This window comes from Eurosta solidaginis, chromosome 1 (assembly GCF_040869045.1).
Source record: "Eurosta solidaginis isolate ZX-2024a chromosome 1, ASM4086904v1, whole genome shotgun sequence".
Classification (NCBI taxonomy): domain Eukaryota; kingdom Metazoa; phylum Arthropoda; class Insecta; order Diptera; family Tephritidae; genus Eurosta; species Eurosta solidaginis.
The window spans coordinates 391,385,394-391,411,471 of NC_090319.1; the positions used below are offsets into that span (position 1 = coordinate 391,385,394).

Genomic DNA, 26,078 nt, shown 5'->3' on the forward strand with positions numbered 1-26,078 from the left:
CAAATCGCTAAAAGCCTTCCGCGATTTACAACCAAATTGACTGAGTTTTTGTATGTGTGCGTGTCGGGTATTTGACGCTTGCCCCGCGACTATCAAATAAAAAGCCATCAATCAACATTTGCATTGAGAAACCGTAGCGTTCGGACGTGAATATGCCGTCATCGGATGATGACTTTTTTTTACTTGCAACTACAGCAGTTTTATTAAATAATAAAAAAATTAATAAAAATGTTATTAAATAATAATAAAAGCTTTACATTCCATAAAGCTGCTAAACATTGATAATTTTCAACAAATTTTAATATGAATTGCTGTTCTTCCGCGCACTTGTTCATTTTGAATGTCGACACAAACTAAATACAACACTGCGTTTTGTCAATCACACCCCGCGACTATCAAATAAGCTAGCGTCAAACGAAACAATCAAAAATTTTTGATTTTCATCAACGTGTAGCCGACAACAAATACGTGTGTCTCGAAGCCACCCGACTGCACTAACACACACAAAATTCAGTCAATCTGGTTGTAAATCGCGGAAGGCTTTAATAGCTATAGCTATTGCAATCCAAATATATCAGTGAATGGCGATTTTCCCTCATTCGATTGTTTTGAATGACAATCACCTCTGGCAAAATATCGCCAATAGCGATTGGCGATTTTCCTTCAGCATGGAATTCTAATACTAATGCGGCAGTTACTCACGAACGTACGTACCAAAACCGTGTCAGCTGACACGCCCTATCTTATGAGTGTGCCATGTAAACGAAAACTCACCGACGTGCAACGGCCGTACGTGCGTAGCCCGGAACGTAGAAATCAAAACAATTTTGATTTTTTCCGTCAGAACGTGTCAGCTGATCGCTCTCTCACTAGACAGAGTTGCCTAGTAAACATTTATGCGCTAATTTTTGTCCGATTGCAGTTTTATGCAAAAACACTTAATTAAAGTTTGAAAAATTGTAAAAATAATTCGAAATAATTACGTTAAAGTGCAGATTATAAATATGTAATCTATTTATATTTATTTAATATTAATTCCAGCCTTTTACAACATCAAAAATTAAATTGAAAAAAGTTGATGTTTCACAGACGCACATATTGATTGCTACGGGCTTGAGGGCATTGTGAATGATAACTATGCCTGATATCTTATCTGTCAACTGCCTGACAGGATGTTCAATATGGCTACTTTTTAGCGTTTTGACAGGGTATTCAATATGGCGGCGCATATCTTCAGCGGGTGATAGAAAGAGATGCAGAATGAGATAGCGATAGTCAATTACAAATAAGGTGATCCAATCATTTTGGAATTTTGACGTCTATGCAGAAGATATCACACTTAGTTATCATTCACAATGCTTGAGGGTTCGGTCAAACGTGTTTCGTACTACAAACGTCCGTACGTACGGCACACGTCGGTGGGTAATTGCCGCTTAATAGTGATAGCGGCGATGCAATCATCGATAGTGAAATATCGTCCATCACTACTCATCTGTGTGCTTTAAGCGCCATTTACCCACCGACTACGTACGGACGTTTGTCGTACGCAACACGTTTGACCGAACCCTCAAGCACGTAGGAATCAATGTGTGCGTCTGTGTACCTGTACATAACATATTTGTGTGTGTATTGTTTACAGCAAAGCACTATTGCCATTTACCAGTTTGCATGCATGCGTATGGAAACATCAACTTTTTCCAATTTAATTTTTGATGTTGTACAAGGCTGGGATTAATATTAAATAAATATAAATAGATTACATATATATTATCTGCACTTTAACATAATTATTTCGAATAATTTTCACAATTTTTCAAACTTTAATTAGGTGTTTTTGCATAAAACTGGTAACGGTCAAAAATTAGCGCACAAAAGTTTACTAGGCAACTCTGTCTAGTGAGAGAGCAATCAGCTGAGACGTTCTTACGTAAAAAATCAAAATTGTTTTGATTTCTACGTTCCGGGCTACGTACGTACGGGCGTTGCACGTCGGTGAGTTTTCGTTTACATTGCACACTCATAAGATAGGTCGTGTCAGCTGACACGTTTTTGCTAAGTACGTCCGTGAGTAACTGGCGCATTACTTTCCGACTGAGTAAAAAAGTTTATTGGATACAAAAAGGAATAATTTTCTCGAAAATTGGAAAAAATAGCTATTATCGAAAAATCGGGTAGTAGTGCAGTTTAGGGGCCCCACCCTATAGTTAGGCCAAGATTTTCGAGTGAGGTATCAAAAGACGCGTATTAATCTCGAGAACAATAATCCGAAGGCGGACAAGAAAAATTGTATCTCTGTCCGGAGATATTTGCAGCTGAAGATGGAGATTTTCATGTGGTTGTTGTTGTGTGGTACCCACAAAAAAAATTGGGCATCACCCGGACTTGGAATGGCGTAGCCCAGGGTTTTTTTTATAAGCGCGGCCGAAGGCTGCCAACGCAGAAAGGCGTTCTGCGCAAAAATACTATGGATCCCATCCCCGGTTTCGGAAGTACCCGCGGGTCTTTTCTCGGGTTTTCGTTAATATCTTTTGAACGGGTAAAAAAAGTTAACTCCCGCTTTCGGATTCTTGATCTAGTTTACACATTTGTAAATAAAAACTTATAAACATAACTTAAGCATAACTTCCTGTTTCAAAACATATAAGGCAAATTTTCCTTGACTAGCACATGGAATTACTTTAAATGATTGCATATGTGTATATTGAGGCGGGTCGATTTAAAAATCGCTCATTGCTCTGTGAAAATCGTATTCTAGGGATCAAAGTAAGAAACTTTGCCGAAGCAACCTTACCTCTAAAACGAATTCTGATGTTCCCCCCCCTTTGGGTCGAACTTTTGGGTAGGGGCAATTTCAATTCTACCTGCTGTGTCTTGTGGTGGCTTAGAAAAAAACAACACAAGCAATTTTACGATCTGCAATTGTGCCACAGTGATACCTTCATTTTTTAAAACGGTTGAATAAAAAACCCACACAACTATGTTTAAGGCATGCAAATGCATCACAGTGATGCCTTGGTTTTAAAAGGTGGTTGTAAAAACGCTAATTTCTAATCATTTTTTTAATTTCTTTTCTATTACTAAGTTAAATTCATTTTTTCATTTACATATGTTCTGACTAAATAAATTTCTAAAGAGAAAAATAAACTCCAAAAAGAAAAAAACTTAGGCATTTCAAAGTGGGATTTTTCAAAATTTTCCCCTACGACCCAAGGGGGGGGGGGGCATCATAATTCGTTTTAGAGGTATGGTTCCTTCGGCAAAGTTTCTTATTTTGATCCCTAAAATATGATTTTCACAGAGCAATGGGCGATTTTTTTGCCTCCCCACAAATCGATCCGGCCTAGTGTATATGCATAAAAAAATATTACAAACTCATTATTTATATAAAATATTCCCCGTCTGAAGAATCAGAAGAGCTTAAGTCTGGATATAAAGTTTGGCTATTTACCATAGATATGAGATCATCGGTAATTTCAAAGTCATTGCAACATTTAGATAAGCGTTTTAACGAGAATCTAATATTAAGCAGCGCATTAAGCATATTAATTTTTTGTTTGTTCCTTAATATAGTTTTCAGAATTTTCATGCCACTAAAAATCCTTTCAACCTCCGCGTTACTGAGTGGTAATACTACAAAACTAAATATGAATTCGACAAGTTCTAAAAAAGGAGGTTCGTTTAATGCATTTTTATGTTCTCGGACTTCCGACCAAAATTCCATGGTAGAGTATACATTTTTCCATTGTATAGTTATAAGTTTTCGCCACTGCAGCTCTATTAATACTATTGGACTTGAAGAATAACTATATTTCTCTTTTTCAAAGTAAGAAAATACATCTGACTTTGAAATTTTCAACGAATTTTCAGCAGAAGAAGAATTAATCTTTTGTAGAGAATTCATATTATTAGGTATTAGGTGTTCACAGGAACTATTGAAACTATTTTATTTTAGAAATTTTTAAAAATACATTCGGAGTAAAAAAGCCTAGAATAAAGTCACGAAGCTAAACCCAAAATTTCGATCCTAAAGGCAAAAAAAAGGCTAAATCTAGCCAGGGCTAACCTGGCAACACTGTTTCTCTACGTTGTTTTATTCCTACGTTATTAACGAAGTATACGTAGAAGAAGAATATGCTTTATATATATATTAGAGGAGTAGGTACAAGTAAAAATATAGGTGCTTATTTTCAGTGGGTGGTTAAACTGTAGTATATAAGTTGCTTAGCATATAACCCTGCTTCTTTATCTATTAAAAAATTTAAATGATAACACGGCAAGGTTAAACTGAGCAGACCTTAACTGCAGCTTAGATTCACAAAGAAAACTTGGGCAAAAATGTTGTTTTCAATGTGGCTAATTACAAATAGGTGTAGTCTTAAAGAAAAATTTGATAAATAGCGTTATAAAGTACCATATAAATATATTGACAATTACCTTAGTAGTATGGTTTCATTTGACTTGAAAAAAGTTTCATTTGAAATGAAAAAAGTTTCATTTGACCCCCTGAGTACTTCCAGGAAAAGGGAAGCATTTTAGAAAAAACAAGTGTGATAACTTCTGCATATACGTCAAAATTACAAATAGAATGGATAACCTGATTTATATCTTACACTATGTCTACACGGTATTAAAATTAAGTTGATCTCGGTAGTATTATTTTCAAATAATACTCAAATAATTTCAAATGACATTTATTTTCGCTTTTTTCCCACAGCCGAATTAAAACGTTCAAGATAAACTTAAGGGTCCTTATTATTAGCATCTTTCGGTCTTCGATCTTCGTTGGCTACCGAACATCGAAAATCGAATTTCAAATTCGTATTATGACAGCTAATTTCTGTCGAAATTTTCGTTGTGTATCTAATTGTGAGGCGAATAGAAATTTGTTGTCGACGCTGTATCGAATTAGAAGAAAATTGTTTGAAACGTAAGTTTTTTGTGTTTATCTTCTACTTTTTTGCTACCTAATGGTAATTTCAAACTATTTGTATTAATCGTATATAGTGTCCGCACAAAAATTATTTAAAAGAAAATGTTATATTTTCATGATTAAAAATTGAATAAAATGAAATTTTTTTAAAATAGAAAAATCAATATTGAAAATTAAAATAATCACTTTTTTCTAGCTGGCTTGAGGTCTGAGTTGAAATAAAAAAATATTAAGAATATATTTCGATTACACACGGTGATCGTCTTCAGGGTGAACAATTTTTTACACGTTTGTATTACCGTGTGTAATCGAAATATATTGGTAATATATAAAAAACCCTTGTGTTTTTATTTCAACTCAGACCTCAAGCCAGCTAGAAAAAAGATCGCCAAAAACGAAAATTAAAATATTGTAAAACATATTAAAATTACAAAGTTCAAAGTAACATAATAACAAAGTTAAATAAAAATAATTGAGTCAATATAATTTAAGAACCCTACATATAGGTCCAAGGTAGTGAATACAAAACAACTGCTTGGAAGACTGGTTTCAAAAATGCGACAAAATCTGTTTATAACAAAAGGAACGTGCACAAACAATCAGGTGGAAAAAAAATTCCGAGTGCATTCTCGTTCCCGATGTTCAGTTGGGACAATCCGTAGCGCAAAATCTGAGAATTGTTGCCAATTTCAAAATGGTTGGAATGGACTTGTCTCTTGTGCATTGTAATAGATTGAATTATTTGAAATGTAAACTAGATGGCAACCTTAAGTTACCAAATGCATACTTCACCACAAATGCATCTCTGTTTAGTTGTCCTTTGCTCACCCCATTTCTTTCTTCTTTGTTCCGTCATTCGCATATTCCGTTACGTTGAGCGGTATAAATTGATCTACAAAATTCCGTCATTGGAAAATTACCACGCGTAGCGAACGGACGGAGAAAGATACTGGGGTAAGTAATGTGTCTAATTTATTGTCAACTTGAATGTTACATAACCTTTTTTTACACAGAAATAAACTTGAATAATCTAGAATAAGCTTGAATATACGAACTTGAACATAGTTTCAATCTTCTGGCAATTCATGTTCATCCCACATCCGAATTATTTGCTACGCGACATGCATTGTTCCAGCCATTCAGCCATTCATTCCAGCCGATGAAGTTAAGAAGAATTTCTAATTTCGTTTGACAGTTTTCACATAACGAAATTAGCTAATTTCGGCTGAAATTAAGAATCTTCCGAAATCAACTTGTTTTGGTGCCGTGGATACATAGTATTACTTGTGAACCTATACAATGGCCGTGTTACGTTTTATAGCTCTGGCAAAGTTGACATATCCATATAAAGTAGCTGATCCAACCAACGTTATGGAAATCAATGTAATTGGTCAATGGCGTCATACAAAATGGGATAAATATAAAGGGCCAATTAAACTTCCTTAACCCTAACGCCATAGTCGTAACCATACCCATATCCATAACCATCTCCAATGTGATCGATTAATGGTGCCTTAACCTAAAAATAGTGAAAATTTAATAAAAATGAAGAAAACGCAAAAATTACAAACATATTCCACAAAAAATAAGTCTCTTAGTCATAACGTATCCAAAACAATGAATAAAATCTACAAAAAGTTATTAAATTCACCAACTCAAATATTTTTAGGTTATGGATATGGCGAGAAACCAAAAACCAATTGGTTGGTTATGGTATGGTTATGATGTTAGCGTTATGATATGGCACCATTAATCGATTACATTGACTTCCATAAGGTAGGTTCGATAAACTGTTTTATCTGGTTATGGTTTTATGGTTATAAGTGACCATTAATTGGCTCTTAAATCAGGAATAATTTTGATTTACACACGCGATTGGTTGTGAAGTATAATTGTGAAGTACTACACCCAAAGTAATGTAAATAAATCCAGTTTGCAAAATTGGAGTGATTTATACAACAGTTTAGCGATTCGAACGTTAGCAGAAGGTTTCAAGTAAGCGGAATTTCCCCATATTCGTTACAATTGGTGTCAGAAGAGGAATTGTTGAATAAATCCGAAGATTTCGAATAGAAATTGGACATGGCAAAGTTAAGTGAATTGAAGATCCAGCAACTGAAGTAGGAGTTGGGGAACTACAACCGGTAACAAAATCAAACTTCAAGCACGACTACGAGAGGTTATGGAGGCGGAAGGAATTAATGTGGACGAGTATGTCTTTCATCCTGATAGGGACGAGACATTGACATTGGAAGAGAAAAACGAAACATCGCAGACAGTTACCAGCACAGACTTGATATTGCCTGCAATATGTGCACAAACATCGACAGTAAGATCCAAGATGGAAACTCAACTGGAAGAATAGAAGACATATATGGCATCCCAACAGAATTCGCAGGAGACACGTATAACATCGAAGATTGAAGCACAAGAAACGCGTATTTCAGAAATGTCGACACAGATTACATCGAAGATTGAAGCACAAAATGCACGAATATCCGAAATGTCGGCGCAAATTTCAGCCCAGATATCATCGCAGATGTCTGTGCAACTGGAAGAGCTAGAAGGACGTATTTCCTCGAATTTTACAACTCGAGGACAAAATCGATTCCGAGATTGAAACATTGAGAGGTCGTATACAGGAGTTGGAACTAAATCGCTAAGCAGTTTCACCGAGTAATCCAAAGGTAAAAACACCATCCTTTGATGGTTATGCTCCCTTCCAGGTGTTTAAGCTTAAGTTCAGAAGACCGCAACAGTGAACATCTGGAATGCTGAAGATAAAGTTGCTGCACTATTCGTGGCATTGAAAGGATCTGCTGTTGAAATCCTACAGAATATTCCCGAGGGAGAATGGAACAACTACCAAACACTGATGAGCGCTCTAGAGGCGATACGGAAGCGAACACAGGAAGCAGATATATCAAATATAGTTGCAAAACCGCTACCAAAAAGCTAATGGGACTTCGCAGGAGTTTGCTTCGGATGTTGAAAAATTGGCTCATCTCGCAAATGTAGACGCACCTGTGGAATACACCGAGAGGGTTAAAATTCAGAGCTTTATAAATGGAATAAGGGATGTCGAAACGAAACGAGCCACATATGCGGATTCAAAACCAATATTTGTTGAAACGGTTACCTATGCACTGACTCAGGAAACAGCGTCACTTTTGAGTAAGCCCGCATACGAAGCTCATCGCGTGGAAGTGTAAAGGTCAGACTGGATAAACACAATTTTGGAAGCAATAAAAGTGTCAAATGCTTTAAGTGTGGTAAGCCAGGGCACATTGCACGTTATTGCAGTACCAACCCTAACAGCTCCAACAATGTGGGTGGCCGTAAACGCAGAGCTGAAGCGAGTCAGCCACAAGGAGCGACAGCTGGCTCCCGCAAATGAATACCCCATAATCTCTATCTCGCAGATTGGAATAAGGTCGAGCAATCTTACTGTCGGAGGACATGTGGATGGAAAGGAACGTTTACTGACTGTAGATACGGGCGCATCTCATTCCATTATTCGATCGGATATAGTCAACAAAATTATAAGACCATTGCATGGCACAAGATTACGATCAGCCACTGGACAGGACACCCAGGTAATTGGAGAAGTAGCATGTGAAGTCACAATTGGGAACGGCACGATACTACACAATTTTATAGTGGCAGAGGTTGTTGTTGAAATCATAATTGGAGTGGACTTCTTAATCGACCAAGGCATCAAGATCGACATGCAAAGCAAGATGATGCGATATAAGAACATGGATGTGCCACTTAATTTCGGCCACGAGAAAGGCTGCAGCAGAAACGAGTGCTGGTGGAGGAGAATCAGCAAATACCACTGAAATCGGAAGCAGTAATCTGGGTCAAGGTTGATGGAGATTGTGGGACAAACAAATTGTGGGTTGTCGAGGCAGCAAACAAATCAACACCGAATGTACTTGTAAGAAAAACCCTGGCTATGAAAAAACAAGACGGACGTATCCCGGTAAGAGTACTCAATGAGTTCAAGTCACCACTCAAATTGACCAGAGGAACTATATTTGGGAGATGCCAAGAGGCTGAAGTAGTAATCAATTGTGAACAGCTCCAGGAAAACGTTTCAACTAGCAAGATTGATCTTTCAAATGAAATCATGGCATGGACGGACCGACTAGAGGAAGATTATCGGAGTAAGGCAAAACAACTGTTTCTAAAGTACGCAAACATATTTGACCAGGATGGTTCCAAACCAGGCCGCACCAACATTGTGAAATATCAAATTGACACTGGAGATGCGAGGCCGATCCGTCAAGCTTCACGTAGTGTTCCACTGGCGAAGCGGGAAGTTGTGAGTCAAATCATACAAGAAATGAGCGACAGCGGCGCCATCGAACCATCAGCTAGTCCATGGAGCTCACCGGTACTACTTGTAAAGAAGGAGGATGGAAAAATTTGGTTTTGCGTGGACTACCGAAAGTTGAACGACGTCACGAAAAAGGATAGTTACCAATTGTCAAGAATTGACGATACTCTGGACTCGCTTTCTGGTTCGAAATGGTTTTCGACACTGGACTTGAAAAGTGGCTACTGGCAAGTGGAGGTGAAAGTGAAGGAAGAAGACAAAGAGAAAACAGCCTTCAGCGTCGAAGATGGTCTTTGGCAAGTTACAGTGATGCCTTTTGGACTTTGTAATGCACCAGCTACTTTTGAGAGACTCATGGATCAGGTACTGAAAGGACTAGGTACATTGGAAAACATGCTTAGTGTACCTAGACGACATCATCGTATTAGGAAAGAACTTTAACGAACATTTGAAGAACTTGGAGGAGGTTTTCTAAAGAATAGATGGTGGGTGCGGGTTTAGTCCCAAAAGGTGTTCTCTGTTCAAGAAGCAAGTTAGTTACTTGGGTAATAAGGTAACGACAGAGGGCATCTGCACTGCGAATGAAAATATAGAAGCTGTAAAAGATTGGCCAAGACCACAGAACCTGCATGAATAAAGAAGTTTCCATGGGCTGTACACATATTACCGCCGATTTGTACCAAACTTTGCCAGCGTAGCCCATAACCTCCACGGGCTTACAAGAAAAAATAAAGCTTTTGAATGGAAGAAGGATCAAGAAGTGGGTTTCCAAATATTGAAAGAGCGTTTGTGCACTGCCCCAATGTTGGCATATCCGATTCCAGGAGCAACATTTATTCTAGATACAGATGCGAGTGGATATGCTATAGTAGGCGTTTTATCACAACTAGTCGATGGACAGGATAAGGTAGTTTCATATTACAGCCGATCAATTGGAAAACCAGAGAGGAACTATTGCGTTACACGGAGAGAGATGTTGGCATTGGGAGAGTGCATTAAACATTTTCACAAATACCTCTACGGGCAGCGATTCCGCGTCAGGACAGATCACGCAGCGTAGAAATGGCTCCTGTAGTTCAGTAATCCAGAAGCATCGAAAAGGAAATGGAAATGTTGATGCAATGTCACGAAGACCATGTAGTTTGGAGTGCAAACACTCCGGCTAATGACTATAACGTCTGCGCATGAATGGGACAAGGAACAACTAAAAAAGTGTCAGCTAGAAGATAGAGATCTGTCACATGTTATGCAAGGGCTCGAACGAAACGAAAGACCTAATAGAGAGGAGACGTCAGCGGAGAGTCCTATTGCGAAGTCATATTGGAAACAGTGGAACAGTTTACAATTCATATCCGGTTGCTTGCATCGAGTATGGGAGGGTGAGGATGGTCAAAGTAAGAGGAAACTGATAGTTGTTCCCAGGAAAAGGATTCCTGGCGTTCTCAACGAGCTACATAATGGTCCAAGTGGAGGTATTCTGGGGCTCACGAAGACGCTCGAGAAAATTTAGCAGGGATTCTATTGGGTTGGTTGCCGGCAGTCGGTCACTGAGTGGATTGTTAACTGCCAGGTTCATAGTACAGGTTTACAAGTATGATATGTATGAGAAGGAAACAATTCCTTTCTCTCTCTTACACAATGCCGTTTGACACTTCGGTCAGTGTCAAACTATTGTGCAACTCAGTGGAACATGCGTTTGACACTGAACGAAGTGTCAAAATTACGGAGATTGCTGTCGGGGAAAGTGATGCAGGGAAACAAAAAAAGGACCGGAATATCAGATAAGGGTTGCTGCGATGGTAAATTTTTTTGAACGAATTTATTATGAACATGTAGTGCACCTATATGAGTCCTACAAAAAATTATACAAAAGTCTTGAATTGGGGTATCTGAGGACGCGTAGTTATTCCAGTATTAAGAATACAAACACGGGTGCTAAGGTTTTCTACCCGTTGAAAAGTTCTCCGCGAAAAACAGTTTGAAACCGAGGTCGACTGCAATAAGCCGTCCAAAAATGTGGAAAGAGAAATGAAAAGCCGCGTTTTGTCCTGTTATCAATAGTCCAAAGGCGAAAAAGTATACGAATTATTGGAAGCGAGGCAAAAACGCGTCTACTAATACCTCCCCCGACGGTTTTGGTCGCGTTTTAGCAATCGTCCCCGGTAATAAAGTATCACAATTTGTTGATTAAAATTGTCAAAAACATATGGATTTTAAAGAGAAATGTAATTAAGTGCTCGTTTGAAAGTAAATAAGAATATTTCTTTGTAATTTAACAATAAAAATTTTACGCAGTGCCAAATAGCATCCACAAAAAAAAAAAAAAAAACGAACAAGAACAAGCATTTTATCAGGTGAGCATAGCTGTGTATGTGCGTGTTACTACATATCCTACTTGTAGACCTTTACAATGGCGAGGTTTGCAGAGAGCGAAAGGGCGCAAAACACGAAGTCATGGGCAGATGAAGCAGTATGTTTCAGACCCACCATTTGAAAGGATCGCCATGGATGTCGCAGGTCCATTTCCTACTAGCAACCGGAAACAAATACGTACTGGTGGCTATGGATTGTTTCAGCAAATGGCCCGAGGTATACGCAATTCCAAATCAGGAACCGGAAACAGTATCGGAAGTGTTTACAAACAATTGGGTTGCAAGGTACTGTGTACCAATGGAGCTACATACTGACACAGGTAGAAATTTTGAATCAGCTGTGTTCCAAGAAATGTGTACGACATTGTGCATTCGAAAAACACGTACAACTGCATTGCATCCTCAGTCCGATGGTATGGCGGAACGATTTAATAGAATATTAGAGGAGCACTTAAGGAAAGTAGTGGACAAGTTCCATATAGATTGGGATACACACATATCATTTTTCTTGATAGCTTAGCGATCGGCAGTGCATAAGACAACGGGCCAAACCCGTGCAAAGGTAATTTTTGGCAATGACCTTCGACTGTCAGCTGATTGAAGTTTGGGATAAATGCCGATGCTGAGAGAAATGCCGAGAAATCCACTGGTGTCTTGGAGAAAGAGATGTGGGAAATACCCGATCTTGTAAGACTACAAACCAAGATTATGAGTGACAAAATGGAAGCATTAACGCCGCCACCTTGAACGTCCATAGACCACGTTTACACATACCTTAATCTACAATAAATCGTCAATAGATATTCTATTCGTTTACATATGTTCCATCCCTGCGAGCTAGATTATTTTCTGTTAAATTTTCACGTTTCTCTTTAATTTTGTGCTTCCAATTCTACAAGAAATAAAAGAAAAACGTGAAATTTGATCGATAATATCGTCCCTAGTAATGGAACATAGAATATTTTTTGAGAATTTATTGTAGATTAAATAAATATAAGGCGCGGTAACCTTCGAATTAATTTTAGGCCGAGCTTCTCTTCCAATTTGCATCGTGCTTATTTAAATTTTTCCGACTCCGAACGGGATCTGCAAGGCAGATGACTTTTCACTGATAAGCTTTCATGACAGGAATACACTCGGAGTGCTTGCCAAATCATTGCCAAGGGGCGACAACGCTTAGAAAACATTCTTCTAATTGAAAAATATTGTTTCTAAAATTTTGATATTGCTTTTCCCGGAGCCTGAGCTCAGGATCTTCGGTGTGGTTGGCGGAACCCGCTACCACCACACCACGGTGGCCACCGTTGTAGATTTGTACATGTGTAAACGTGGTTTAAGTGTTTTTATCATGGACCACACTGTGCTGGAAGTTCAAGTGTCAAATCCATAGCGGAATGATGCAAGGTGGCAGCATGGTGACATACCTACAAACATAAATAAAAATTCCATGTACTTTGTTTTTGTAAATTCGATGTATCAAATCAAATAAAAAAAGTTTATAATCAGCTGTTCCATGCTGCCACCTGGTATCGTTGCGCTATGGTCAAATCAAAATGTTGTACCAAGGCCTTTGTTTAAAGCGGAATTTACCCACCGACGTGTGCCGTACGTACGGACGTTTGTCGTACGAAACACGTTTGACCGAACTCTCAAGCCCGTAGGAATCAATGTGTGCGTCTGTGTACATGTACATAACAAATTTGTGTGTGTGTTGTTTACAGATAAGCACTGTTGCCATTGACCATTTTGCATGCATGCTTATGGAAACATCAACTTTTTCCAATTTATTTTTTGATGTTGTAAAAGGCTGGAATTAATATTAAATAAATATAAATAGATTAAATATTTATAATCTGTACTTTTACATTATTATTTCGAATTATTTTCACAATTTTTCAAACTTTAATAAGGTGTTTTTGCATAAAACTGCAAACGGTCAAAAATTAGCCAACAAAAGTTTACTAGACAACTCCGTCTAGTGAGAGAGCGATCAGCTGACACGTTTTACGGAAAAAATCAAAATTGTTTTGATTTCTACGTTCCGGGCTACGTACGTACGGCCGTTGCACGTCGGTGAATTTTCGTTTATATTGCACACTCATAAGAGAGGTCGTGTCAGTTGACACGTTTTTGGTACGTACGTTCGTGAGTAATGCGGCAGTTACCCACGAACGTACGTAGAAAAAACGTGTCAGCTGACACGACCTATCTTATGAGTGTGCAATGTAAACGAAAACTCACCGACGTGCAACGCCCGTACGTACGTAGCCCGGAACGTAGAAATCAAAACAATTTTGATTTTTTCCGTAAGAACGTGTCAGCTGATCGCTCTCTCACTAGACAGAGTTACCTAGTAAACTTTTGTGCGCTAATTTTTGACCGTTTCCAATTTTATGCAAAAACGCCTAATTAAAGTTTGAAAAATTGTGGAAATAATTATGTAAAAGTGCTGATTATAAATATTTAATCTATTTATACTTATTTAATATGTATTCCGGCCTTTTACAATATCAAAAATTAAATTGGAAAAAGTTGATGTTTCCATAAGCATACATGCAAAATGGTCAATGGCAACAGTGCTTATCTGTAAACAATACACACACAAATATGTTATGTACATGTACACAGACGCATACATTGATTCCTACGGGCTTGAAAGTTCGGTCAAACGTGCTTCGTACGACAAACGTCCTTACGTACGGCACACGTCGGTGGGTAACTGCCGCATAACTGCCGTATAAGGTTTGCAATGACCAAGGCGTTGCCTGGAAAATATGACGAAGAAGCAATCAGATGATGGGATAACGCAGAGGTAAAGCTATTGTTTTCGTTAAAATTTCACACACAAGCTATTGAAAACGTTAATAATTAGTCAAATTGTGATTATTATATTAAAATACAATTTTTCTGGCGTTGGAGTTGACGAATTGGATGCCACATTTCGCCAATGGTGAATTACCTACCCGTGATTTGATGGTATACTGATTGCCACTATTCGTTCTGTTGGCGGTTTTCTTTACTTTTACGTCGTCTCTGACAAGGCGAATTCACTACCAGGTGTTGTACCAACAGCTGATTGCTCCTTCTTGTTTATTTTCCATACAAAGCCTTGTACCAAGGCGAATCCATACCAGGTGGTGGCAAAGCGAATTCAACCAACTCGCCGTTCAGAAGAATGTCAAGTCAAAAGAAAATTTTCATTGATTTCGATTAACTGACATTTTGTTGTACAAGGCTTTGTATGGAAAATTATCAAGAAGAAGCAATCAGCTGTTGGGATAACACCACCTCTACTGAATTCGCCTTGCCTTGTAATGTACAACAATATGTCAGTTAATCGAAATCAATAAAAAATTTCTTCTGCACTGCGAACAAGGCGAATTCATTACAGGTGGTGTTATCCCATCAGCTGATTGCTTCTTCTTGATAATTTTCCATACAACGCCTTGTACTACAACATGTCAGTTAATCGAAATCAATGAAAATTTTCTTTTGACTTGACATTCTTCCGCACGGCGAATTAGTTTAATTCGCTTTGCCACCACCTAGTATAGATTCGCCTTGACTGCGAATTAGTTGAATTCGGTTCACCATCACCTTGTATAGATTCGCCTTGCATTCTGATAACACCACCTTGTACTGAATTCGCCGTGAGAGATATGAAAAAAATTTAACCGTCATAAAGTTTTTTTTTTCTTGGAGAGTAGAGTAGCTTTGAGGAATATTTTGAAAAATCGAAATTTATGGCAAATAAGGTTCAAAATTTTCCATTATTGTCAATTCTCGACTGCATTCGGATATTATTTTATTTATAAATATATATTTATTTATATACCTATATATAATATAAATGAACAAATAATTATTGTTCTACTTGATGATATTGGAAATCTATTTAAATTTCTATTTGATGCGCCAATTTCAAGTGCACATTTTTTATTTACGCATTTGCATCAACTTTGCCAATCAATTGGAGCCCATAGAATCGCCCGAACAATTGGAAGCCTAAATTTGTAAGTCGGGTGAAATGTCAAGAAAACGAAACTTCAATCGAAGATCTATGACGATTTTGCACTCGGTTATACCCTGTCCCAGTATTGAAGAGTTAGGGATAGAATATTATCGACCTGGTTGTTATTGTACACCACAGACGATGCCTGATGTTACAACTTATTCGTGCGCCTATCTTCACGAATATGTACCACAATGGACGGCTGCCTGTAATACGGCCACATATGTGGTGGATATGTATGGTATGGTCTATTATCTTAGCGATTTCGAACATCAAATGCAGTTCTCTAACAACGACGTTGATACGAAGATTGCTTACCATATACCAACTTATATTAAGGAGAAGGATTGTGATTTAACCACTGAAGAGGATGTTGAGGCCGTTAGTCCACGAAAACGGGAACGAATTGAAGATGGAAGCTATGAAGCGGAGCAGGAGCTTGTAGGGGATTCTGATAAGTATGCGCATCATAAAACTTCGCATGATAAATTTATGGCCGAGTCGAAATGTCAAGTAGAAATCTTTGAGCAGGATTATTTTGTGGAAGAACCCACTGACACAGAATCTAAAGCAGATAAAAATGATGTACGGGCTGAGCATACAAAGTAGAATGTACCTACTTATTGATTTGAATATGTTATATGTATATTTTGGAATATTTTATTGAATGTACGTACAAGATTACTGTCGATACTAACGAATATATTTAAAAATTATATTTAATGTTTGTATTAATATAACAAGTCAGAATTCCATATTAATGCGTTAAGTTAACGTGTACTGAAAAACACTTTGTCTACAAGATTTTTAAAGATGTGCCTTATTTATTTATTAATTTTATAGAATGTTCGAATTTGTTTGAAGAACATCTTTCTGAAAATTTGTGGTAATTACTTTTCTACTTTTGAAACGGGATTTTGAACGCATTAGTTTTTAAAGTTGTATTTAAAGTTTAAAACATTCATTTTTGTGAGTTCGTGAGCTTAAAAGCCCCGTCATATAAGCAGTTTTTCATATATAAGCGTTTTACTCAATCTCAGGGCCGGGCTAACCCTCAACGGGGCCCTTTTTTCACGTCCGTTCCCTTCTTTTTTCGATTAAAAAATACAAACATATCTTTCATAAAAATTTTATTGTCACAATGTAATAATTCAAGGTTCGAAACGAGCTCAAGGCCAGAACAATAATTTTTTGTAATGATTATTGCTTTTTTAATTTTTCTATAATTGAAAATTTTTACTTTATTTTTTGGAATAGTAAGTACAAAACTAAATTAAAAAAACAATAATCATTACAAAAAAAATATTGTTCTGGCCTTGAGCTCGTGAACGTTGAATACTTTATCAATAGGACGATAAAACAAAAACAATTGTTAATATAAAACCAAGAGCACTTGGGAAATGTCAAACAAAGTAATTGACAATAAACAAATCCAACATTATCAGTGTCTTGCAACAGATGGCGCAACGCTGATCAAATATAGTTGGTAGAGAGGAATAGAAGTAGCAATTTATCAGTCAAATAAACCACCGCTGTATAGCCAAAATGGTTAGCGCAGCGTGCCTATAGCGTACTGATGATGAAGGCTTAGCACCCTTCGAAATGGATCTATCTGCGCAGCAGGTTGTCTTAAAAATTGTCTACTTGCTATTCCAAAAAACAAAATAAAAAATGTTTCATTATAGAAAAATTAAAAAAAAAACAATCATTATAAAAAATTATTGTTCTGGCCTTGAGCTCGTTTCGAACCGTGAATACTTTATCAATGGGCCGATAAACCAAAATCAATCGTTAATAAAACCAAGAGTACTTGGGAAATGTCAAACAAAGTAATTGACAATAAACAAATCCAACATTATCAGTGTCTTGCAACAGATGGCGCAACGCTGATCAAATATAGTTGGTAGAGGGGAATAGAAGTAGCAATTTATCAGTCAAATAAACCACCGCTGTATAGCCAAAATGGTTAGCGCAGCGTGCCTAAAGCGTACTGATGATGAAGGCTTAGCACCCTTCGAAATGGATCTATCTGCGCAGCTATAGCAGGTTGTCTGAAAAATTTTCTACTTACTATTCCAAAAAACAAAATAAAATTTTTAAATTATAGAATAATAAAAAAAAAATAATTATTACAAAAAATTATTGTTCTGGCCTTGAGCTCGTTTCGAACCTTGAATACTTTATCAATAGGCCGATAAAACAAAAACAATTGACAATGTAATAATATCAATAAAATTACTATCTACATTTTAAACATGTCGTTTTCTACATTTGTTTTCTGTAAATTCATCAATTATATAATCAATATCGATTTTGTTCAATAAATCTGACTCGATGCAAAGTATACCTAATATCTCGAGTCGCTCTTGTCGCGTTGTAGCTCAGCAGCTTTGATTCTTTTAATTGCGAGAAGGATCATTCGGCAGAATAATTTGTGATCATTAAATTTAAAAAAATTCGTGTTAGGAAATACATCGGCTAATTGATCTTCCATTAGAATCTTATACAAATGACTATGAGTTTTTTGTGCATCAGTGTATCTGGAGGTCACGTAACTTTGGAATTGTTTAATTTCAATGAAAAATTTTTCCAAATCTTTAGAATAAAAAATAACGGTAAAAGTCTAGGTGAGGGGTCGACTGCTAATACGCTACCAAAAATATCGAGAGAGGTGTCAAACGACGCGTCTTGATATCAGTATTAATAATCCGAAGGCGGAAAAGAAAAATTCTCCATGACTTAGAGAGAAGTTGATGAGAAATGCAAATCTCTCCGAACCTTCCATATACTTTCACTGTGAAGATTGTCGATGATTTCGAGGTAACCTTTTGCCCTCAAAACATCGCGAGCCGAAAATTCTATTTCTGGAGCATTTCCGTCATTAGATTGTTTTTTTTTTTCTACGACGAGTATGTTTTACGATTTCTATGTAACCTACACCAGGTAATAATTGTTTTGTTTTTTCCTAGAAATCATTGAACTGTTCACGGAATGAAACTAAACCATAGTACAGGTTTACAAGTATGATATGCATGAGAGGGAAACAATTCCTTTCTCTTTCTAACACACTGCCGTTTGACACTTCGGTCAGTGTGAAACTATTGTGGAACTCAGTGGAACCTGCGTGGAACATGCGTTTGACACTGAACGAAGTGTTAAAATTACCGGGGTTGCTGTCGTGGAAAGCGACGCAGGGAAACAAAAAAGTGAGCGGAATATCAGATATGGGTTGCTGTGATGGTAAATTTTTTTGAGCGAATTTAGTATGAAAATCTAGTGCACCTATATGGGTCCTACAGAAAATTATATAAAATTATTAATATTAAGAATAGAAACACGAGTGCTAAGTTTTTCTACCCGTTCGAAAGTTCTCCGCGAAAAACAGTTTGAAACCGAGGTCGACTGCAATAACCCGTCCAAAAATGTGGAAAGAGAAATAAAAAGACGAGTTTTGTCCTGTTATCTATAGTTCAAAGGCGAAAAAGTATTGGAATTATTGGAAGCGAGGCAAAAACGCGTCTATTAATACCCCCTCGACGGTTTTGGTCGTGTCGTAGCAATCGCCCCCAGTATTAAAGTATCACAATTTGTTAATTAAAATTGTCCAAAACAAATGGATTTTAAAGAAAGATGTAATTAAGTGCTCATTTGAAAGTAAATAAGGATATTTCTTTGTAATTTTGCAATAAAAATTTTACACAGTTTTCGTTAGCAGCTACTACACTTTTCTTGGACCTAAGAAGTACAACAGTGCGAAATAGCATCCACACAAAAAACGAACAAGAACAAGCAGTTTATCAGGTGAGCGTGGCTGTGTATGTGCGCGCTGCTACATATCCTACTTGTAGACCTGTACTATGAACTAAACTCTTCTAACCATTGTACAGGTCTACAAGTAGGATATGTAGCAGAACGCACATACACAGCCACGCTCACCTGATGAAAATGCTTGTTCTTGTTCGTTTTTTTGTGGATGCTATTTGGCATGATTTGGCACTGTTGTACTTCATAGGTGCAAAAAAAGCGTATTAGCTGCCAAAGAAAACTGCGTAAAAAATGTTGAAATATTGGAATAAATAATTTATAGTAAATTCTTACAAGAGATATAGTTTGTGTCAAAAATTTCCATGTTTTCTTAAATTTTTTTGATAATTTTATAAAATTTGTTTTAAGTTGACGAAGTACGGAAAAAGCAACCATGTACGAAGAAAAACAATCAGACCAATTCTAAATATTCTCGCGGAATTTTGTTCCCGCGGAAAAATTCCTCCAATTCTTTTCTCCTAGGGAGAAGAATAATTGGGGAATAGGAATTTCGAATTTTCGAAGTCAGCTGTTTTGTCAATTGAAATTTCGTTGCGCATTTCTTATTTTGTTTAAAATATTGTAAAGTTTAATTATTGTTGCCAATTTGTTTGAAATTAAGAAATAAGGTATAAACAATGCACATTATTGCTTTTCATGTGGTATTCACTGAAATGAGTAATGAACTGGTGCCACAGCATCATCAACAGAGGAGCATAAGAAGAAGACCGGCGGGATAACACAAATCCGCCGGACTTGCCTGCATTCATTCTGCAAAGCAATTTTCTGGCAGCCAAGTCAAGTTGAGTTTCGCCATATGCCAAAATCTATTTAAGCCTTCTTAAAAAATCATTGCGCAATTTCTGGATCGCTGCATCAAATATGCGAAGAGCTCTTCCGTTGCTTATGATATATTTTTCGACTTAAATAAAGAATATTGTGGTTGTTGTTGTATTAACAGTGAGAATATTGTGATAGAATGTAAATACATATTTTAGCACAAATTTGTACAAATAAGTGTTCTTTCTTAAAATAAACAATTTCCATTAACGATTTTGATGCATTCTCTTTAATTTAACTAGTGAAAAAACGTCTATGAAATGGCAGAGAAATCTCCCTCTCCCTCACATTCATAATCAGCCCAATTCTAAACCAAAATTCCGTGCGGGTTTTTTCCCTTCTCCCATTCCTCCTATTCTAAATAAAAATTCCTTGTGAGTTTTTTCACTTCTCCCTTTCCTCCTATTCTAAACAATGTTCGAAAAAGCGGAAACCGGTTATGGGAGCAAAGTAGGTATTATGAATGTGAGGGAGAGGGAGATTTCTCTGCCATTTCATAGGAGTTTTTTCACTTGGTTAAATTAAAGAGAATGCATCAAAATAGTTAAAGGAAATCGGTTCTTTTAAGAAAGAACACTTATTTGTATAAATTTGTGCTAAAATATGTATTTACATTCTACCACAATATTCTCACTGTTAATACAACAACAACTACAACCACAATATTCTTTATTTTAAGTCGAAAAGTATATCATAAGCAACGGTAGAGCTCTTGGTATACATATTTGATGCAGCCATCCAGAAATTGCGCAAGGATTTTTAAATAAGGCTTAAATAGATTTTGGCATATGACGAAGGACGAATTCAACTCAACGTGGCCGCCAGAAAATTGCTTTGCAGAATGAAAGCAGGCAACTCCGGCGGATTTGTGTTATCCCGCCATCTTCTTATTATGCTCCTCTGATGTTGCTGTGGCACCAATTCATTACTCATTTCAGTGAATACCACATGAAATGCAATAATGTGCATTGTTTATACCTTATATCTTAATTTCAAACAAATTCGCAACAATAATTAAACTTTTCAATTTTTTAAACAAAATAAGAAATGCGCAACGAAATTTCAATTGACAAAACAGCTGACTTCGAAAATTCGAAATTCCTATTCCCCAATTTTTCTTCTCCCTAGGAGAAAAGAATTGGAGGAATTTTTCCGCGGGAATAAAAAAATCCGCGAGAATATTTATAATTGGTCTGAATACCTACTTTTCTCCCATAACCGGTTTCCGCTTTTTCGAACATTGTTCAGAATAGGAGGAAAGGGAGAAGTGAAAAAACTCACAAGGAATTCTTATTTAGAATACCAGGAATGGGAGAAGGGAAAAAACTCGCACGGAATTTTCGTTTAGAATTGGGCTGAATTTCTCTTGTTCTTGCTTGTTTACAATAAAATGTCTTATAGATAAAATCCATATGTTTTGGACAATTTTAATTAACAAATTGTGATACTTTATTACCGGTATAACGATTGCCGAAACACGACCAAAACCGTCGGGGGAGGTATTAATAGACGCGTTTTTGCCTCGCTTCCAATAATTCGAATACTTTTCCTCCTTTGGACTATTGATAACAGGACAAAACGCGTCTTTTCATTTTTCTTTCCGGTTTTTTGGACGGGTTATTGCGGTCGACCTCGGTTTCAAACTGTTTTTCGCGGAAAACTTTTGAACGGGTAGAAAAACTTAAATCCCGTGTTTGTATTCTTAATACTGGAATAACTACGCGTCCTCAGATATCCCAATTGAAGACTTTTTTATAATTTTCTGAAGGAACCATATGGGTGCACTTAAAATTTCCTACTAAATTCGTTCAAAAAAATTACCATCACAGCAACCCATATCTGATATTCCGATCCCTTTTTTGCTTCCCTGTGTCGCTTTCGACGAAGCAACCCCGGTAATTTTGACACTTCATTCAGTGTCAAAACTCATGTTCCACGCAGGTTCCACTGGGTTCCACGCTAGTTTGACACTGACCGAAGTGTCAAACTGACGTGCATTGTAAACTTTACCAAGTAGCGCAACTAACAGCTGATCGCTCAAAATTTGCACACACACACAAACATCACTAATGGCCATATTACGGAAATCTTAGGGAAATTGAAGTTAAATTTTTAAACAGACATAAAATGTTATAATTTTGGAATATATAGCATCTAGGACACCTTAATTGCAGAAAGTGACAGAAAATGTTTGCTTATACTCAAGTATTTAATTATTTTTTCTAAATTGATCTTTAATATTGATGCAATGATTGATCCAATGCAACTCTGGTCTTCCTACTGTTCTTCATTCCACTCCATTCGAGTGCCTATTTTCACGGCCTGCGAGTGCCTTCCACTCTATTCGCAACATAACCTCGAATTAAGCTGCCAAACTATATAGTAAACAATGCTGACGTGTGTTAGAAAGGGAAAGAAATTGTTTCCCTCTCATACATATCATACTTGTAAACCTGTACAATGCTTCTAACGATCCGTACAAAAAAGCACACGTTTGCAAATCTGCTTTTTCACTTTGCAATGACTTACTCACTGAACGCATAGCAGTCAAAATAGAGTTCAAGGCTTCTATGTCCTTTTTAGGAACCTTGTCTAGTTCGTCGGTCGTCGCCTTTTGAATGCGGTCAATTGAGTTTTGTTTATTTGATTATTATTTTTCAGTTCTGATTATATTTGTCTTCCACTCTCTACAATTTTATGTTTGTAAGAAAAATTTAGAAGTCTTTCATTTTTCGGGAGCCCCCTAAAATGGGGGTCCCAGGCAACTGCCTATTCTGCCTACTTGTTAATCTGGCCCTGCTCAATCTTATGCGTTATGAGCAAAGAAGATAAATTATGATAAGAGCCACCAGTTTGCTAAGAGTGGCGAGTAACTCGCTGGAAATCAAACAATCTATGGAACTGTGTTTTGGAAAGAGAATTAATTAAATACAGTCTGAAAAATAAACACAAATATCATAGGAAAATGTATAGAAGACATTTTATGCACATCTCGCCCGAAAAGTAGCAGATTGACGTCTCTTATCAGAGAGGATAAATTATGATAAGAGCAACCAGTTTTCTACAAGTGGCGAGTAACTCGCTAGATATGAAAAAATTGATGCCGAATGCTTTCTAAGAGGGACATCCCTGCAAAAATCGTTGCATCCACTGGAGTCCACTGGAGTACTTACCATTGTAGTCCCATGTAATGCAGCAATGGACCAACTCATGTTTCTACACGAACATGTTGTAAGCCGATCATTGCTCGTTTTTAACGACTGTAATCACTACACGATGTTTATTGGACTGTGGCTACTCCATGGTTTACTCTGATGTTATGCTGAGCTGGAGTATATGATCCTCCTAGGACATCGGAATGTTAATCGGACCATATTTTTTGTATGAATTGTGGTTAATTTTGGAGCACTCGCTTGGTCCATAGCGAGTACTCCATACATGCATGCATGGAGAACTCGCGATTTTTGCAGGGAATTTTTAATTGTCTCGCATTTATCCATGCGGTGTAGGCACCTTGCGCAATGCGATTTTTGGAAAGAGAATTAATTAATTAATTAAATACAGTCTGAAAAATAAACACAAATACCCCACGAAAATGTATAGAAGACATTCTATGCACATCTCGCCAAAAAAAAAAAAACCTGCGACTACCTCTTAGAAAACATCGAGCAAATGGCTGCGAGTAACGAGTGACGTCTCTTTTGTTCCCACTCGGTAACTCTTCTAACATTTTTCAGAATTATATAACAAAAATATAACAAATGAATACGACACAAAATACTGTGACGGATATTAGCATCACTAAGCTGCTACTAAATAAATGCACAGCAACAATAAAGCAGCCACTCTTATGTAGAAAGCGACGAAGATATATCTCACTCACCTAATAAGTAGTCATCAGCCGAAGTAGTCACTCACACATACACACGCATATGGCCATGGGAGAGGCGTGGACTACAGACTACAGATATACATGTATATAGCTGATAACTACCCTGCAAACATTGTTGGATTATGTGGTCCACTGGAGTACTTACCATTATACTCCACTGTAATGCAGCAATGGACCAACTCATGTTTCTACACCAACATATTGTAAGCCGATCATTGCTCGTGTTTAACGATTGTAATCACTACACGATGTTTATTGAACTGTGGGTACTCCATGGATTACTCTGATGTAATGCGGAGGTGGAGTATATGGTCCAGTCCTAGTACATCGCAATGTTAATTGGACCATATTTTTTGTATGAATTGTGGTTAATTTTGGAGCACTCGGTTGGTCCATAGCGAGTACTCCATAAATGCATGCATGGAGTACTCGCGATTTTTGCAGGGTAGGACAAATGGATGAACGAGGAAACAGAGAGTATAAAAGCAGCACAAGCTGAGTAATAACTATTCAGTTTTGATTTAAGCATGCTATTGGTTGTGAAGTATAATTTTGAAGTACTACCCCCAAAGTAATCTAAATGAAGACCAGTTTGCACCACTGAATATGGAGTGATTTATTCAACAGTTTAGTGATTCGAACGTTAGCAGAAGGTTTCAAATAAGCCGACAGCTCTTGTTATGGGAATGCATGAAGAAGTTTCGACACAGCAAGTATTCCTATCGGCACCCGTATTTGGAAATAGACGAAACGGAAGACCTCCACCAAGAAGTCTTGATCTCCCTTGGTGTTCGCAATTGGTGTCGGTTATGTTGAAGTCGGGATAGGTAGGCTGACTTGCGCAACTTAGGTAATGCCAAAATCTCCTAGGCGGCTAAGCGCCAATTGTTGGTGATGATAAAATTTCAGCATATTTCTCCTTTTACTCATAGACACAATCATAATGGCGTATAGTCATAGTTCAGGGTTTTTAAAAAAGTGGAACTCTTTGAAAATTTAAACACTATTTTATTTGGTCTATGAATATGCGCCAATAAAGCTTAATTTATAAAACATTACAAAAAATTTATTTTCTGCACGTTTTTATCCATAAATATGAAATTATACCGGTAAAAGTCCATTTGAGGGGTCGACTGCTAATACGTTACCAAAAATAGCGAGAGAGGGGTAAAAAGACACCCCGAAGGCGGAAAAGAAATATTTTATCTCTGTCCGGAGATATTTGCAGTTGAAGTTGGCGATGTTCATCTTGTTGTTGTAATGTTGTGGTACCCACAAAAAAAAATGTGAACATAAGTGTTTTGCGCGGATATATTCTTGGTCTCCAAACTAGTGTTGGACCCACCCAGTGTAATTTTTTATAAGCGTGGCCGAAGGCCCCCAATGCAGAAAGGTGTTCTGCGCGAAAATACTATGGATCCCACCCCCGTTTTGGAGGGACCCATGGTAATTTTTCGGTTTTTCGTTAATATCTTTTGAACGAGTTTATTTTCCGCCTTCGGATTAATAATACTGATGTCAAGACGCGTCGTTTGACACCTCTCTCGACCGCTCAACTAGACTTTTACCATTGTTCCTATTGTGGCGGAAAGTGATGAAAACTTCGAAGGCTAAAAAAATCGAGCTATTCTAAAAAGAACATCAATTCTTAACTTCTTAAAAAAATATCGATAGAATCGATTAAAAATCGAATCGAAATCCAGCTCTACATTGTGGATAAGTACGTCAGTTGCTTGCTGTCACTCTGGGTCATTGTAAATAGAACAATGCTCTTGGTCATTTTAAAGGTCTACTTGTAAATAAACGCATATAAAATGGGAATGCTGACTTCCTTAATTATTTAGAAGGCACTTAGGTATTTCAGGTAAGGGGCCACCGAAATCTAG

General features: G+C 37.2%; 1 protein-coding gene across 1 annotated transcript in view; it reads right to left on the reverse strand.

Moving 5' to 3' along the window:
• The window catches only part of LOC137238487 (putative leucine-rich repeat-containing protein DDB_G0290503), a 187,784-nt gene that overhangs the window by 118,154 nt on the left and 43,552 nt on the right, over positions 1-26,078 (reverse strand). The gene's annotated exons all lie outside the window — the stretch shown is intronic.